Consider the following 16,241-nt stretch of genomic DNA (forward strand, 5'->3'; position numbering starts at 1 on the left):
ATTGAAACTGATTTTTGGGAAAGTTTCCTGGAGAGAGACATCCAAAAACAGTTTTCGGAGAAGAGATATAATTACATTATAAATTTATATTTAATTCTATTTATTAGAGGGATTACAAGTAAATTATAGAATACAATATTTCATCAATAAATACACATATATTATGTATATATTTTACGTGCATGAACACAAAGCACATATGTTAACCGATTCCACCGCAGTCATATCCGCAAGCCACTCCATACATAAACATATGGTCCGGGATTCTTACTCCTAAAACCATAGCAGAGTTACTCAAAAGAAACCCTAAAGCATTGTGATGTAAAAACAGAGGCAAAAATTAAAAGTCAAGATGCATCTCTCTATAACCCGAGAAGAAATGAAACTGATATGCCAATATATGTTATGGAAAATTAATAAATCCAGATCTTCGATTTCCATTTGACAAAAAGTCATTTATTTATCGAATGTTACAAATGCAAACTGAAATCCCATTAGCTGTCTAATTACATCTCTTTAATCTTTTGCTGTGCTGAACTTTCGATTTCGCACTTTGTATAAGTCTAACTAAAGAATTTTGACACAGAAAAAATGTAAATTTAACCAAAAGCCGTGTTAACTCTACCTCTTTTAGTGCAAGTAAAATTTCACAGTTACTAATCACCACTGCTTTCAAGGTTTTGGAAGCTCAAATAATTAAAACAGTAAAAATTGAATTATGAAATCAAATATCGTTATATTGCACAAAAGGGATGAATAAAGTGAACAAAAATGCATACTCTTCCCCACCACTTTTTCTTAATCTGCATATAAAATAATCCTACTTTAATTTATGCTTCAGTTTGGCACCTAAGTTAAAAGAAAAAACTTCAAGAAACATAAAACATTTATATCTCAGTCGCCATAATTACACCGTTTCCAAATGCCTCCAGTAAGAAATACTACAATAGATTAACGCACAAAATCCTTTCTCTCGAACCGGCATCTCTTCAAAAGTAATTGCTGCTGCATGTTTTAGCACGCATTTTTACGACATAAATTTGCTGTTCATTCATTTCGTCCAGCCGTTGCTACGAATGCAACAACATTTCATCTAAGACAGATGCTGTGCTCAAAGTTGTAATTCTGTCAAAATGCGCAGTAAACTCTATTTCTTTGCTTTTTTTTACATTCGTTTTGTTGCCGAAACTGAATGTTCCTAGGGAGAAAGTTATCGTATTTTCTCAAGGAACATTGCTGTAAGAATTTTATGTTGTTAAAGTCTAATGAATTTCATTCGATGCGTATGTTTTATACGCAGTAATTTAAATAAAAATTAAACATATGTTTGAAGATCGCAAGCACTAATGGATACAAAAGATGGTAGATTATCATTTTTACCCCAAAGACCATTAGCCCAGAAGGGCTATTACTTTCATTTTGGCATTTTGCATTGGTTCACTTTAAACGGCGTTCCACTTTTTAAATTGTTGTCACCAAATATTAGAGCCTTGCATTATATTTAAAGAAATTTAATAATGAATAAACTGCATGAATGTATATATGTTTCTTGCACTGTACGATGTTTTTGTCTCTAGTACTCTTTAGTACCTAGAGACACAAACATCGGTAACTAGAGACATCAAATTTTGAATAACGTAGTTCTCCACTCAAATATGGGCATATAGGAGCCCGAATTTGGAATTTGTTTTATTATCTATTTCATATTTTGTAAAACTTTAAGAAATTTTTTATTAACAAACTCAACGCTTTCAAAGTGAGCAATGGCAACAGTGTACGGGACAAAAATACATTTTTATCTCCAACGCGCGAAACTGTGTGTTGGAAATTCTAAGGCTATGCTCTTTTTAAATTCTTTTATTGTATTGCTGTTGAACTCAATTTTATGGTTTAAGTGCGAAGAACATGATATTTAATAAGGTGTGGTGTATTTAATTATGGCAAAGCACACGAGGGCTATCTGCCTAAAGGGAGGGATGCCTTCGTGGAGGGCTTTCTAAGGGAAACTGGCTCGTATACACGTTACACATGGGGAAAACCACGAAAACGCCCATGCAGCCAGCCCGTTCGCGGGATTCGAACCTCGGACCGAACTACCAGTGTTCAGCGACTTTACCGCTCGGCCGCTGGTGGGCCGATATTTAATAAATAAATGTAACACAAAAAATGTTAAAACGCCCGTTTGGTTATAACATAAAATATGAAAGCTTTCTTGTTTCTTATTTTAATTTTTTTGATCAAATTTAAAAGAATTCCGACTATTGTAAAATATTTATTATGGTGTCAAGATTTCCTGGTTAAAAATCTGATTTCTTTGTAAAAGGTAATAGCCAAAACAAAGCCATATTTATTTTCTTTACAGAAAATTTTCATCTCAGTAAAATAAGTTAAATACTATTACATTGAGTGGAATTTCGACTTTAGTTGGAACCTGTAGAAAGTTATATTTTATATTAAATTCTCTGTGAAATGTCCTAAGCTTAGACTCCTGCAGTGTAAAAGCTGATCAGGGCCTAAAAGTTTGTTACAGAAACACAAAATGCTCCATATTTTGCAAAGTGAAACGCAGAATATCATCTTTTGCAAGATTTTCACATTGTTCTTCTAAAACCTCTATACAACTCAAAACAAAGGAAATTTTATAACATTAATGTACATGTTTGTTGCTGCTTTTTAAAGACTTAGAAGATGCAGCAAACATGGGTTGCGGTGATTAACATAATGCATATACAAGTGGAGGAGTAAAAGGTAAGAGACCAATATTTAAATAAATAAATAAAGAACTTAACTGAAAACTCCAAACTAAACATAAAAACACAATATCTATCTAGGTCAATATTACTGTTGTGAGAGTGCATATAAATATTACATTACGTTCACCCATGAAACATGAAACTAAAAGAAAACATAAAGGATCATCGAGGTGTGCAAAACATTTCTTGAATTTGTTTGCGGCTATGGCTTTCGCCTTTATTTGTAAAGAGAAAATGGCTTCAATACATCCCCCCTGAAGAAATCCATTTTCTACTTTCGGTCAGCAAAGTAAGCTCTCAGTAGTAACCATTACTCAGTAGTAGACTAGGACTGTCGGTCAAAATATTGAGTGGCGATTGTTACGCTTTATGGAGAAGCAAATGTGAAAAAGTAACTATGTTCTTGAAATGGGAGAGTAATACTCCAATATAAAATATAAAGTTATGCAGAAACGCAATCTTTTCGTGGCATATATTTTGAATATAATTCTATTGAATTTAAAGGGCTCTCAGATATAAATCTCTGTTTTTCAGAACACACAACACAACAACACCAAGAAAAATCGCAAAAATGGCACGAGCGAAAGCAATAGAGAGCAAAATAAACACGAATGTAAAGACATCAATCGAGGCAAATAATAATGAAAAAAAATATTCTCTTATATATTAAAGTATCGAACTGTTATTTTATATTTTTGACTTTCCTTTCCACTTTGATGTATCGAATTCAGGTTGCTTTGGAAAGATTTGTATACTACTCGTATTTTCATTAATTTTACTGATCAAATATCACATTTAGTTTCTTAGTATTCTATGACTACCTGTCTAGGTTAATAGTGCATCGTGAGCAGCACTTTTCCAATTATTTGAGTCTTTCGCCGCACTAATAATTCCTTAATTTACTCATTCATAAAATACTTTTGTAAAAATGTCTTGCATTCATTTGTCGTTTGATTTTAAAACCTAAAGTTAAAAAAAAAAAAAAAAAAAAAAAATCTGAAATGTTTCAGATTTTAAATTACGTCCAAAGGGGCGTTTTTTAATATTTTGTGTGTTACATTTATTTATTGACTATCACGTTCTTCGCACTTAAACCATAAAATTCAGTTCAACGGCAATATCGCAAAATAGTTTTAAAATGAGCATCTCTCTCTATATAAATAATTTTAAAGTGAGCATCTCTCTATATATAAATAATTTTACAATGAGCATATCTCTATATATAAGCGGTTTAAGTGCTTGTCGCCGATAGTTTATGGTTGCTTGCATAACTGTAAATTGTTTTATTCCCCGTGCAGTGCAGCGCGTGACGACTATTATGAGAATACTCAGCCGGAAAAATTAAAAATACAAGAGCACATGTATTGAACATTTAATAAATAAATGTAACATCTATATATAATAGAATTCGGAAATATGCAACCGGCAAAAACCGGCAACGATGAAAAAACAAATAAAATGAAATAAATAAACATCTTTATTACATGCGGCTTAAGTGTCTGTTTGTCGCCGATAGTTTATTGGTTGCTTGCGTAAATGTACTAGCCAATGGGGTGAAGTTGCCACTGCACAGGATTGCCGTTTCAATTGAGACGCAGAAAATTTCCTATAAAACTTGCCTTAGCTATGACCATCAATAAGTCTGAGGGCCAAACGCTTAAGCGTGTTGGCATTCTTTTACCTGAGCCTGCAATTGGACACGGTCAACTTTATGTTGCCTATTCAAAAGTTCGTGAAAAAACGGACGTAAAATTAAAAAATAATGGATGGTCCTCTGCTGGGCGAGCTTAAAAATGATGGAAAGTTCTACACAAGAAATTTGTGTACAAACAGAACCTTGACATGTGAATTAACATTTTATTATTTAAATTACCTTTATTTATTGAGCTAGCAGTGGCTCTTAAGAAATGTACCCCCAGTGCTTTCCTTCATTGCACTCTACTTTAAGAAATTAAGCAAGTAGAAGGGGGAAACCCCGTGGGTCAGTAAGCAAAGGGGCGTCCTCGCCGCCTGCCGTGGGTAATTCAGTTTGAATTAGCAGACACCTTTGCACAAATCATTTTAATTACAATTTATAATATCTAAGACAGCGGTCATTTCGTATGACCGCCGGACTTCCTAGTATCTTTATAATTTCCGGTACAGAAACGCACGCGCTGCAGTTAAAAATGTTTTTGCTGTACAACGTTGTCATTGCTCGCTTTGAAATCGTTGAGCTTGTTAATCAAAAATTCCTTAAAGTTTTACAAAATATGAAATCGATAATAAAACAAATTTGAAATTTGGGCTTCCATATGCCCATATTCGTAGGAGGATTACGTCATTCAAAATTCAATGGCTCTAGGTACCGTTGTTTTATCACAATGCAGGAAATATACATACATTTATGCAGGTTTTTCATTATTTAATTTCTTTAAATATAACACAGGGTGATGATACTTTGTGGCAACAGTTTGAAAAGTGATTCGCCGTTTGTAGTGAATCGACGCAAAATCGCAAAACGAAAACAATAGTCCTTCAGGGACAAAGCCCCTTTGGACTAAATAAAAATAAAAAATAAATAAATAAATAAAAAGACGAGCACATTATGACTAAAGTGAAATTTTGGGTCCTCTATCCTTATCACTTCACTAAAAAGAATAATGACGCTACAACGGAGGCTAGAATTAGCAAAAGTGTGAGCAGAAAAACTGTTTTTGAATATTTTTTCTCAATCGAAGTCGGCCCACCAGCGGCCGAGCGGTAAAGACGCTGAACACTGGTAGTTCGGTCTGAGGTTCGAATCCCGCGAACGGGCTGGCTGCATGGGCGTTTTCGTGGTTTTCCCCATGTGTAACGTGTATACGAGCCAGTTTCCCTTAGAAAGTCCTCCACGAAAGGCATCCCTCCCTTTAGGCAGATAGCCCTCGTGTGCTTTGCCATAATTAAATACACCACACCATCTCAATCGAAGTCACTCCGTATCTTGAATAGCGAAATAATCAGAAAACCCGCAGCTATTTGAAAACCCCCAGAACTTTTCGGATAGAACTTCTGAAATGTTCTTTCTTTGAAAATTAAAGTTGATGAAATGAAAGTCTGGAAATTTTCTTTTGTGTGATATTTGTGACTGTAGAATAATAACTACTAGAAGCTCCTCAGAATAAGAAGTTCTTTTGCCGCAGTGGCAGGAGTGCCGCATGAATTAGTAAGAGCGTCATGAGCTAAAGTGTAAGAGGCTACAAAGTTTTGTTTATATGGATCAAGATAGTGGACTTGGGGAAAAATGGCCAACTAAAAGCACTCGTGTATGATTAATTGAGATTTTATAACCAGTCCGTATGTCATTGCGGATTTTCTTTCTAGACACAAAATTTTTGACGAGAATATACAAATATTCTTTTGTAGAAAAGTATATTTTTTATTAATTTATTAGTATTTTTAATATTATTTTATTATATTTTAATTTTATATTATATTTTAATTTTATATTATATTTTAATTTTATATTATATTTTAATTTTATATTATATTTTAATTTTATATTATATTTTAATTTTATATTATATTTTAATTTTATATTATATTTTAATTTCATATTATACTTATTTTTTATTATATTTTAATTTCATATTATACTTATTTTTTATTATATTTTAAGTATTCTCGAAGTAAATTTTTATGATATCGAGAATATACAAATTTACTTTTGAAGTCAAACTGCTTCCTTTTTTGAGTCTTATTTTTTTCGTAACCATTTTATTCTAAACTTTCCTTTAGCAAGATAGCTTAGATTAAATTTATTAGTTTCAGCCCCACCAGTCTTAAGTGGTTAAATAGCGATGAATAATAAAATTCAAGCTGGTTTCGAACTAAATTCAGTTTCTTTAAAATAAATAATTTAAATGGCAGCATGTTTCATTAACAGTTTTTGAGTTCAACTACTTTATGATGGAAGAAATGGAAGCAGTTACGAACACAGTGAGTGTATACTTATCTTTACCGGAAATAAATATTTAGCGAAAAAATATTCCGCTTTTGATGAGATGACGAATAGAATCGTCACGTGATAATCTTGGTAATATCCTTCTCCGAATCGACCGATTGCATAGAAGGACACTCCAAAGTATTATACAGCATTCAGTTTAATAATACTTGTATATCCTACATTTCATACATAAAGCTCTTAAGAGCTCTTTGGAAAAGATATTTTCTAATGAAATATGTATGGAGCGGAAAACAAACTTTGATCGGAAAGTAAAGCATGACCGGTGGAAGGAATCTGGTACTATTTCCATTGCACTGTGTTCAGATTTTCTAAATCTGCAGAGAGGGGCACTTTCAGGTGCATGCATGTTTCATACAATTTATAGCATTCTAAGAAAAAGGAGCTTTGCAGAAACAATGGCATCGAGGGCGATTGTACGTAAATCGAATTCCCCTCTCATTCTCATTTTCGAATTCCGACTATTTCGTTTTGGATCTTTATCATGATAGTCTCAGATTTAGATCTGAATTTAGATGCATCAAATGCAGAGAAAATATAATACACTTGTGTGATACACGATGTTATGTACAAAGCGAAAAAAAAAAGGAGAATTCTATATCTCCCTTTCTACTAGGCCGATTGACGAAATTCAACTTGAGTTTTTCATGTCTCGAAAGCGCTACTTAGGATATGTATTAGATTTATATATAGCATTGTTATTTTGACACAACATTTCTGAAATTTTCTGAAATAACAGACCAATTTTCAATCTAGCAATAAAACATGGCACAATTATTTCATTATGTCGTAATAGCATTTTCAGGAGACGATATCATTTTTTCCGTTTTTCTTCACAGTTTATCATTATTTTAATGTTACCGTTAGCATATTCACAAAATGTGGGGTGCAAGTATGAAACTATTGTTAGATTTGAGTGTACTTGGGTTTGCACTCTTAATGCTAGTTCTGTGGATTCGTGTCACTGATTTCCTTTCACGAGTTATTGTGATGGAAGTGATATTTTTTAGTTTCATCAGACAAGAACTCAATACAAATTAACTTAAAATTCTCAGCACCGGCCAGGATTAATCCCCTAGTTTCTCGGTAGCTGTTTGATCGCGGCTCCATCATCTAGCTCACTCCTTTTACCTAATCCCAGACTCAGACTGAAGTTTTTAAGACAACACATAATTTCAAACATTCTACGGTTCTAGTTAGTCAACTTATGCTCATACGTTCGTCTGAAAGATCTACATAACCATCAGGAGGGAACGAGGTGCGTGACTAAATCAGACGTGATATAAAAGTTGCAAATTAAAAACCCAACTTATTAGTTAGAATAGACTAATTTGTCACATTCGCCCTCTCCAGAAAAAAAAAGTTGATTATGTAGTCCTTAAACAGACGCCGTGAAAAGTTTGAAGCCTAAACTAATGTATTGTGTTTCTTTTATAAACACTATATTTTTAAAAGCGTTCTTTTAAGAAACATACATTCTTGGCCGACATCTTTCCAGATAAACTTATAAAAGTATTTATAAATTGTGGCAATTTGCCTCTCCAGTCCTTCCTATCATATTAGCTGTAATTGTATCTCATTTCAATGGTGATACTTTAGTGCAACTCACCTTATATTAACTTTAAGACACAGTTAGCTTTTTAAGCAAGATAAAAACATTTTCATGGACATTTTAATCAGCATTTAAAAAAATCAAAGAATTAAAATACAGGTTATTTTCTTTAACATTTATAACAATTTCTAAATATTATTTGCTTTCCTTTACTAAATTTCAATTAATTTTAAAGCAAGAAAAGAATTTTAGTCAGTCTTTTTGGTCGGATCTTCACCATCCTTTCGCATTTGTCCAACCGAAAGTTTGGTTCTGACATCAGTTTTGTACTTCTTCTTTGGCCCTGTCTGCATGCCTTTGGACATATTTTATTTCGACAGTCCTTCATTTGGCTATCAGTTCCACATTACCATTTAGTTAACCTCTGAACATTAACCATTTAGTTGATAGCTGACTTGAACGCATACAAGCAGGTCTTTAACGGTGTAAATTATTAATTCTTCGTCTCCGATTCCATTCTTCTCCAGCACATCAGCGGCCGAGTGGTATAGTTGCTGAATATTGGTAGATCGTTTCCGGGTTCGAATCCGAGTTGAAAACTCTGCCTCCTTTCCTACCCCTTGGTCTGGCCTTCATTTCTGCATCGGTAACCTGTCATCTTTTCCAGCCACGCTGCCTTCCTTTTCTGCATAGCGACTTGACATATATGTATATTCATTCTTTTCTGCCTGTTTCTTTGAACTCTTTTTTTGAATTTACTGTTGCTTCTCATCAGTGGTGGACAGTGCCCTATTACTTCTATATGTTTTTGTGCGCGTTTACTTTTTTTTTCTTTTTACTTATTGCATCTCCTACCTTTGTATTGGCTTCCCTTTCCTTAACTTTCTAACAGACTTGCTTTTTCGATCCTTTTTCCATACTCTTGTTACTATCTCGTATTCTCAACCGTTTTTTCATAATTATTTTTGTAACTTTCATGTTAATTTAAGGTCCTTCCTGGCGCATTTCTCCAGAGTGTTTCCAGCTACTTTCTGCGGCTTCTTTTTGAGCAGCACTATTATCCGGCATGTTTGGCGATGTTGATGGTACTTCTAACTGATTCAACAACTTCAAAAAAGGCATGTTTTTCCTATCATAAAATTCCTTTAGTTGATCTACGTTTGTAGAGCTTCTCTGCCTCCTGTTATCCTGCATAATTATCACATTTTGTATTATATTTACTGCAAGAAATGGTCCTACAAATGTTTCGTTAAATTTACTTATTTCTGCTTTCTGCGCAGATGACAAAGTGTGACTTGTTTTTAACACTTTATCGGCAATTCTAATATCCGCTTGCCTCCGTTTCTTATCGTAATACAACTTTTATTTAAACCATGCTTTATTCGACACTTTAACTGCTTCATCAATTAACTTTCGTATATTCTTTTGTTGAAACTCTGGCTCTCTTTTGTGTACGAGAAATAGTTTGCATAAGAGTGTGTTGATTTTTCTTCGCAAAAATAACTCAACTGGCGTCTTATCTGTTACATCATTTTTCATGGGTCTTAGTTCTTAGGTCATGTTTCATCGCAAACTCTTCGATACGTAGAATCCAATTTTTATGACGTGTCTTTACATAACAACGTATTATTTGCACAATCTTTCTATTAACACTCTCAGCCAGTAAAGGGGTTCAGGTCTGTAAGAAGTTATTAAGTGTTCAACTTCTAGCTCTGTACATGTTTCCTCAAAAAGAGTACTTATAAACTGCAGCCCATTATTAGATGTTATTTTTAATCGCTATCTGTATAAAGTAATCATTAAATACTTTTAAAATGCACCTCTTTAAAAGTGAGTTTGCTACTGTACTCTCTGTTGTACGCTTCAAAGGAATTAATTCACACCATTTACTAAAGTGATCAACAATGACTAAACGATCTTTATTTACATCCTTTCTAGAATACAAACGCAGTAAATATACTCCAAGAATTTGATTTGGAAAACTTAATTTTATACTGTTTCAAGAGGCTGTTGGAGCGAAGTTCACGTATTTACATTTTTGGCAGATTACACAGTTCTAAACGCATCCTTATTTAATTTAATTAATCCCTCTTTAATTTTTGTAATTTCGGAGAATCACAATTTCTGTAACCCTTTAAATAATTTTTCTCCCACCCAAGTGTTCTGAAATTGGGTTCTCATGTAATTCCCTCAATATTTCCAAATTCAAAATAGTTGGAATAACTGGCCTTAATTCCAAGTTTTTGTTTATAATTTTCTTGAGAAACAATGTGTTGCCAATTATCTCCTAATAATCAGTTTCTATCGTTAATTATGTTTTCATTTACTAAATGAAAATTTTCAGGATCTTGAAAGTATGCGTAGATATGCCCTAAAACTCTGGATCTTTTTGCCATTTGCGTGATTGTTTCTCTTGAATCTAAGATCACAGATGTTAAGATGTTACAATTTATTCTCTTTCGGCTTTCATCAGTCCTAATCCTAGATAGTGCTTCGGCAACTTCATTTTTCATTTCTTGGCCTGCGCACAAGCTTAAGGTTATAACTTTTGCAATTTTAATATCCACCGTATCATTCTAGGTGTTCAATTTTTTCCATTTTCTAACGTTGTCGAAGTCGTGTGGTCTGTTAATATTTTAACTGGATTTTACAAAACACAGATTTGGAATGCCTTAACTGAGAATACACACACTAGTGGCTTTCTCTCAAGCACTGAATAATTACGTTCTGAACTTTTGTCCTATTCTAATATGCTACAGGGTGATTTTCTTGCATTAATTAAAACCCATTAAATAGTCCGAGAAATTTGTATAAATTTCTAATGTCTTACTTGTGTCTGTAACTTTAGTACCGAGCTAGAGTTAAAGCTTCTTTAAGAGTTTCAACTGCTTTGTTTGCCTCTTCTGATAATTTGAAACTAGACCTTTTCTTTTTAATTGTAATAGAGGCTGAACAATATTCTTCTTAACGTATGTTAAAGTAATTCTTCAGAATATAATCTAAGAAACGAAACTGACTTTTCGGCAATGTTTGATATCGAGAAATTCTTAACTAAAGGGATTTTCCATTCGTCGATTTTTATTTCATGTTCCGTTATTTTAAAATCCGAACTTAAGCTAATTTTTTGCAGGCAAATTTACATTTTTTTCGAAATTTACCTTCGTATTGCATCTTTTAATAGTGAAAACATCACACTGATCATTGAGATTACTGATCACACTTCACTGATAGATACTGGCATAAATATGATGCCCGTGGCTCGCTGGAATTTTTCTGGAATACTACTTAAGCCGAATTGCAAAAGAAGAACAAGATAAATGCCTGATTTTGACTTCCTTGTACGAAGTAAATTAAGTATTGTAATCGCGAAAAATTTCGGGTACCTTATTTCAACGAAAATATCCATTTCAACTTCCCTTGAAACCATTTAAACGTTGTTTTTGCGCGACATCTGTACGTACGGGCAGAATAAAGGACTTTGTTTTGCAAAACAGGTGTGTAAAGTGGATTTAAAATGGGTTCAGAGGAGATTTTTTCTTGACATCTGTACGTACATACGATATACGTACCTCGCATAACTCAAGAAGGAGTAGCCTTTGAACGTTGAAATTTTGATTATGGAAATTTTGTAACATGTAGTTGTGCACCTCCTTTTCTTAGCAATCAGCTGCACCAGTCTTATGTAAATATATATATGTTACGGTGAAAGACCGAAATCTGGAGAATGTCGACTTTCACCGGTGAATGTCACTATTCACATAGTCTCTTGGTGTATGTCCGTAATATTTTCCAAATACTCTTATTTCTGACTTACACCGGTCAATGTCGACATTCACCATGTACTAATGGTGAATGTTGAACATATAACAATATTATATTTTCTTCTCCGTAATTCAGTCGCGAATAAACGCACTTGAGACTTGCAATAAGAACTTAAGAACATGAGAACCTAAAACACACAATACATTCAAAATGAGAAAGGAAAATAATACAAGTTAAAAACTTACTTAATTATACAGTACGTCCTAAATGAGAAAATAAAATAACAGTAATAAAAAACTTACTAAATTATGTGATTCAAATCTTATTTATTGCAAAAACTTAAACTAGTTTTTATGATCCGACGTCTTTAGCTATTCTGCATGCAATAGTTGTAGAATTATCAGCAATTTAAAAAAAGGTGAGTTAAGCCTAACGAACCTCCATTTGCTTACATTTAGCAAACTCAGTAGAACAGTGAAATAAGTCAGTTTCTGCACATTTAATGTCTTTTTGCCAAGTGGTACCAAAAGTAAACTATTAGTTTTTTCACCGAAAAATCTGCCTTCTTGTCTGCTGGTCGAATTGAATCTTTTTTGTGTAAAAACTCTAATTTTAATCGTAACATGTTTTTTAAACAGTTTTAACTGTATTTGTGTTTTATGTTTTCTATATTTTTCAATATTTAATGAAGATGTTTTGAGTTTTTATGAATTTTTGCCTTGCGTCGAAGTGAGAACTGAATTCATTGAATGGGAAATATACCCTAATGAAATTCGAGGAAATAAGGTTAGATGAAATGCATAGGAAAATATGTATAATTTAATTGGTCACACAAGGAAGTCGTGTTATGTCCACATCAGAGTTTTTAATAAAAGTTTTTTTAACCTCATCTTCGGGTTTAAGTTCTGTTTGCAAATACCCTGAAGTTAATGCTGTCATGTGTTTTATGCTTTTAATTTTCCTCATTATTTCTTCTATAATCGACAAACGATAAACGGGTATTTTGTAATTTAATTTTCTGTAAACAATTGCAAGCCTCCAAGCCCGAAAATCCGTAACCGGATAGTCATTTTTTATTTATGCATAATATCACACAGGAGCAATTATTTTTGTTCCAGAACTTATTTTATGCATACTTCTTTATTTTCTTTCTTCATTGCGTCGTATTTATAAAGTTTTGACCTACATGGTTCAGTTTCTTCTACGCCTATTTCATGAATTATAACGTGATACCAGGTTCTTTCGCTGAAAATTTCAGCATACTCATTTATGACATCCTCTATTTCTTTTTTATCTCATTCCTCAAGCTGATCTAACTTCACTTTTGGCAAACGTATCTGCTCATCTTTTATCTGCGAAGACGACGAATTATGAATAAAATTTAATAAACCAATTTCTTTTTTTTTTTTTTTAAATTACTAAATTCTCCTTCAGTTGTTTTCAATTTAAGCGTATGTTAATTATTTTACCCCAAATAATTGCTTAGCATAAAAGTCATATTTTAGGCAAGTCCTTTCAATAGCATATTCCGGAAATTCTAAGGTATCAATAGCGGCATAACATCACACTAATCGTTGTTCATAATGTTATTTGTATTTTAAACTATTTAAAGTTATACCTATGCATCAAATTTGAGCAGACTGCACTATCTGAAAGTTAACGGACCGAATTGTTTTTCTTAAACCAAAATGAAAAGCCCTTTTTAATAAAATAATTAATTTTATTCAAATCCTAAACTTTATTCGTCAAATATTTATCAAAACATAGATAAACAGTAACAGTAACGTCTCAAATAAAAATGTTCTATGTATACTCTGAACTATAAAGATTGGGATCTACGTGGGTTTTGTTTTCGTTACACTTTGTAATTCAAACTTATTCAAATCCAAATATTAAATTTTCAGATTAATATCTCATCTTATTTCTAATAATTCTAATATTTTGAACTAACCACTAGATAACTTACTTAAAATAAAAATAAATAAATTACGAAGTGAAATGAAATGAGCGAATAAATAATGACAACCTGTTATTATTCTTTTATTAAATAAAGGTTTCTTTGACACATGCAGAAAAAATAAAAGAATACATATATTTATATAAAAGTAGCATAAAACTTCTTTATTTCTTACCTTACCTTTCAGTTTATGGCGTTAGAAACTATCTTTATCATTAATTATTGATGATCATCTGTCAGTGTAGTTATTTTTTCAGACTTACTAGTTTCCAACTGCAGAACAAAATGTTCATGTATAAATGTATTCCCAAACAAAACGATTAATTCTTATTTAAAAAATACGAAAATCTGAAAGTACAAAAAAATATTAGTCAAATTTGTATCTTCAAATCTTTGAAAAAGTTTTATATCACAGTGTAAATTAATTAACAGCAATTGTAGATTTTCAGGGGCGTTAATCACATTAATTTTAATTGTAATGAAAATAACGTAAAATTCGGATCAAAATCCTTGAATTTTTACAATTTTCCTCAAAATATTGCCATAGTAATTAATATCATATTAATATATTTTAATTTATTTGAGCATGGATTCGTAGGCCGCCTAATATTGCTTTGGGGGCCCGTTCGACCTGCAGGCAGCCAATTTTAGATCACTATATCAAGTTTAGTAATTGTGTTTCCTGGTTTTCCAGAAATTGAATGCTACGTCTGCTTTGCTGATCCTTTTGCTTAGAACATAAAGGTGGGTGTAAAAGTTAAAAATAAAACAGTAATTTAAAAGAGTTTTTTCATTATTCTAAATATGATGAGCTGAAGATTTTTTAATTTTTCAGTTAGATCTGGAGAAATTCCAGGAAAACGTTTAAAAAACACAGGAAATTTTCTGTCCGAGATATTTACAAAGTTCGTAATATCGAATTTATGCATTTGGAAGTTCGCTATAGCCGCAAAAATAATACTAAGAATATAGAAAATTGGACGCGACCAAAATATTGTTCTTGTTCTATACGAAGGATCGTTACAAGCCATGTTTGCTGTATTTAAGAATGTACATTTCTGCATATTTTTCATTGTAACATAATATTTTCTCAATACATGGACGTGTTTTCTAATAGAAGTTTCAGTGGCAGGTTTAGAAAGTCCGCATAAAATCACATCTGTTTGCAAAACAAAGCAATAATGACGTTTCTGATGCCTAACTTCATTTTCCAGAAGATTCTCAAATTCTTGCTAGGAGCATTTGACAGCTTTATCACTTGTATTTGCCAAAAAGAACTATCGAACAAGCTGCTACTTCTTTTTCTTCCTTGTTTTATTGTGAGATGACCAAAGAAAAAGGAAGTAAATAAATAAAACAGTTTCGCTTCTGTTTGAATGTTTCCATCCATTTCCCGCAGCCGGCTCGCAGGTCTCGTGCAAGAATGTGTTTCGTGATCCATTATGCGAAGAAGAGTTCTTCCCCACCCGGTTTAGGAGTTTTTCAGAGCGATAGCACATATCGAGTTCCATTCAAAAAACGGAATCTGCTTTGCATAATACAAGCATTTATATCCCGAAACAAATTCTTCTTTTCTGCCGAGTTCCACAAACGGGCATCCAAATTGGCGGCTAGGGAGGGAGATAGGATATTTTGAAATTATTCTCTTGCTCCCGACTTTGTTGCTTTTGAGACCGAGGATCTTTTCTTCTGTCACAGTTAACGACGGGAAATTTTGCGCAAGAAGTAAGGCTGTGGATTGTTGAGTTAAAACAAAGCTAGAAGCCTTTTCCTGTTGTTTCGTAATAATTTAGAAATGTTTCTGGCAGAAATTTCTAATTGAGAATTATAAAGTTACACATAGCCAAGAGAGGTCAGATTTTTAGGTTAACTTACTAAGCCGATGTACAAGACGGTAACATGACGAAGGATGGAATGCCTTCGTGGTGATCTAAGGGAAAATGACTCAATTTCGCTTTACACATGCGAAAACCACGAAAGCGCCTCGCAACCAACCCTACCACCGAAATTCTAAACCAGCTGAAATTAATGATTTTAACTCGGGAACTCGGGAGTTGCAGAAGAAATGCGTGGCCCAACAAAATGTATTGAAACTAATGAATACTCTACATGGGTCCCCGATCAGTTGTTAGATGTTGTGTTAAAGGGGGGGATTGGCAGAATATTCAAGTACACGATGAGGTCATACGTCTCATTTGATGCTGCAAAGACGTCGAATTATGAATGGAAAGT

Source organism: Stegodyphus dumicola, chromosome 1 (assembly GCF_044657685.1).
Source record: "Stegodyphus dumicola isolate Sdum_Otavi_A_Nest chromosome 1, ASM4465768v1".
Lineage (NCBI taxonomy): Eukaryota > Metazoa > Arthropoda > Arachnida > Araneae > Eresidae > Stegodyphus > Stegodyphus dumicola.